Source organism: Lactuca virosa, chromosome 9, assembly GCF_052849685.1.
Source record: "Lactuca virosa cultivar CGN04683 chromosome 9, Lactuca_virosa_CGN04683_v6, whole genome shotgun sequence".
Lineage (NCBI taxonomy): Eukaryota > Viridiplantae > Streptophyta > Magnoliopsida > Asterales > Asteraceae > Lactuca > Lactuca virosa.
In genome coordinates this window covers 71,542,896-71,546,136 of record NC_136434.1, presented here as the reverse complement: position 1 = coordinate 71,546,136, position 3,241 = coordinate 71,542,896, and the positions used below count along the sequence as shown (strand labels likewise).

The window sequence follows — 3,241 nt, the reverse complement described above, 5'->3', positions numbered from 1 at the left end:
CTTTTATTTGAAAAATCATTTGAAAGATTAGGTTAAAATGATGAAAGTTATAAAAGGAGAACTTGTTTTTGAATTATGTTTTTTTTTACTCTTTTAGTTAATAGATTATCTTGATAATTTTCGGATATCAAAAGCACTCAGCCACTCATAACCAATATATACTTTAGCTCATTTTTATGCCAACTCGTTTTTTATAGAATGCCACAGCCAATCCATGAATTTGACCCTCATGTAAAACTAGATAAATTAAATATATAAAAGGCCAGTATAAAAGCATGATTGACATGAGAAAAAGGAGCTTGGGAAAAGCTTTCCTTCTTTCCCTCATACCTTAATACCCTAAGGCTGCTTTTTCATCAAATAGATTTCGTCTTTGGATTACCGATACTTTTCTTTAGTTTTGTCGTCAAGGACTTGGGTAACCCAACAAAGTTCCTTCTTTGTGCCTAAAATCTAAGTCCAACCATTTTTTACGCCTTCTTACGAGCTTTTGTTATATGAGTTTCATGTGTTCTTGTTTCTTGTTTCTGTCGATTCTCACTGTATTGTAAGATTTGTTCGTTTTTTTGGGTGAAGATGATTAATATGAGTAAAATATAACTCAGATCTCTCGTGTGTGTGTTTGCGTGCGCGAAACATCTCTCTCTCTCTCTCTCTCTCTGTTTGCGTGTTTGCGCGCGCGAAACATCTATTAGTCTATTAGTCTCAGGACTTACCTTCCACCCCTCTCAATTATTCTCTCTCTCTCTCTCTCTCTCTCTCTCTCTCTCAAATAAATAGTGTCGATCTTCCCCTGCCTCTCCTTATTATAAGAATAGGTTTAGTGCTTTCTTTCGAGTATTTTGAGCCGTTCTCCTTCATCTGATCTCATGGGTGTTTAACAAAGGGATTCTCAACAGAGTTCTTTGGCATTCTGTCCACCTCCCCTTTTTATTTATCAAAATCAACGGCTGTAAGAGGGTATAGATATACGGAAAAAACAATAAACTTTGTACATCTGAGCGTGAAGTTAGGGTCTAGTGTTAAGAATAGAAGGAAGATAGAGTAGATACGTGTATATATATATATATATATATATATATATATATATATATATATATATATATATATATATATATATATATATTGTATGTGTGTGTGAAGAAGAATGAACAGAAAGAAGCTACCTTTATATGTTTGTGTCTGTGTGTGTGTTTAGTGTGAAGAAAACAGAAAAGAAATAGAAGAAAAACCCACAAGTGATTTTGTTCGTTTGTGTGTGTGATTAGTGTGTCGTTTCGAGATGAAAGAAAATATAAGATCGATAGAGATGGTGGTTTATTATTTGTGTGGGGGTGGAGGTGGGCATACTGCCAATGGAGTTCTGTTGGTATCTCTTTGTAAAACCCTCTTGATGATATATATTACCTTGTTGGACTCTCATCGTTATTGATGCTTTACACACAAAATTAAATGAAGAGGTTCGGTTGCAATATCGTTCATGTTCCATCTTGATTATTTTAACTGGTTCTTGTTGTTTGATTAATTTTGTACTTTAACTTCACTTTAAATTCACTTGTAGTCTTTGAGGAGATCATGCATGCTAATAGTACTTTTTGATCTTTATGTGTGTCTCTAAGCTTGATTCAACAGGGCTTCTCTCTTCTTTATGTGAATTATATTATGTTTTTTTCTGTGACTTCTATATAATTAGAAGACCATGCATGCTTGTTTGGAGGGTGATTAATTATGATTTTACCTATGTACCATCTAATCTTCTACTATATTTAATTTATGTATGTTTTTTTTCAGTACTGGTGTAATGATTCATCGCAAAAAGAAGATATCATCATCAAAAGTAAAGCACATGCTTATGTAAGTCCTACTGTTTGACGCTTCCTACCGGTGGTTTTCCTTTAAGTTTTCAAGATTTTAAAGCATACATGATAATTTGTAGAACCTTAAAGGAAAAACATTAGAGGATTACTTAAAGACTATATATGCTCTATTATCAACCCAAAAATTCAAAGTAGTTTTTTTGATCCAGAAATTTTAATCTTCTTGTAAAATCCTTGCATGGTAATCTTTGGAATGATCAGTAACTTTCTATCTTGTGGGTTTTCTATTAGAACTTGTGTTTAATAGGATTTCAAGATCTTAAAGCCTACATTATCCTTCTACAACTTACAAAAGGAAGAACATTAGAATATTACAAGATTACTTGTAAACCCTACTTTATAAAAATTAAGCATGATTCAAGAAATTTTCACCTTAAATTAATTTGTGGGTGATCTTTGAATGATCTAAAAGTTTTTTTTTTCTTGAGGGTTGTCTTATTTACTTATTTATCTTATATTTTGTGTAAAGGTTTGTAATACATACATGATCTAATGGAAGAACCTAGAAGATTACAGAAGCTTTCGCCATCAAGATTGATTTTAATTATAAGAAAAGCGGTTGAAATTTAGAAATACTTCAGAGTGCATGTATGCCTCGCTCGGTGACTTGGTGTACACAGAGGATCGAGGTGTACTGGTTGATGGTACTAGCTAGCTCTCTTAGTTGAAAAGATTGTAGTCTTGTACCAACATTTAATGATGCATGTTACAGGACGAAGGAGGGATAAAGAGGTAGGCCAAATAGATATGTGGATTTATAACGTTATCTCAAATATATGCATTAAACATTAAAATATTGTAAAAGTATAAAGAAAGTGTTTGTTAGACATATATTAACATTCCTAAGAAGATAGGGTTATTAATAGTAACTAGCCAAATTACATCAAAATTAACCTAACCTATTGTTTTAAGACAAAATTGCAAAAATGGTCCCTGTGGTATGTATTTTTTTGGGGTTTTAGTCCAAACCTCGACTTTTTTGGATCGATGGTCCTTATGAGGTGGTCCTTATGAGCTGGTTTGCTTGTAGTTTTGGTCCCTTGGAAAACTAAAAAGACTAAAATACCCTTGAGGTATTTCTTTTTCATTTTTCTTTCATTTCTTATCTATTTTTATAATAAAAAAATTAAGAAAACTCTCTCTCTCTCTCTCTCTCTCTCTCTCTCTCTCTAATCGACCCTCTCAAATAAACCAATGAAGACTTAATTTTTTCGATGATCTCACCCTCGAGTAACCCATCATCATCGACGATTCTTACTTCCCCCCTCAGCACACGGCTGTCGTCTACTTCCTCCACACGGCTGTCGTCTACTTCCTCCTCCTGCACCATCTCTCATCAATGTTGTTACCCGTAGATCACCATC

General features: G+C 33.4%; 1 long non-coding RNA gene across 1 annotated transcript; it reads left to right on the top strand.

The window, feature by feature from the left end:
- The first annotated feature begins 301 nt into the window (after positions 1-301).
- LOC145135982 (uncharacterized) lies at positions 302-2,975 on the top strand. The gene is made up of 3 exons (XR_013720150.1): positions 302-1,460; positions 1,792-1,854; positions 2,347-2,975. It is a non-coding gene; the product is annotated as an uncharacterized LOC145135982 (long non-coding RNA).
- Positions 2,976-3,241: the final 266 nt, after the last annotated feature.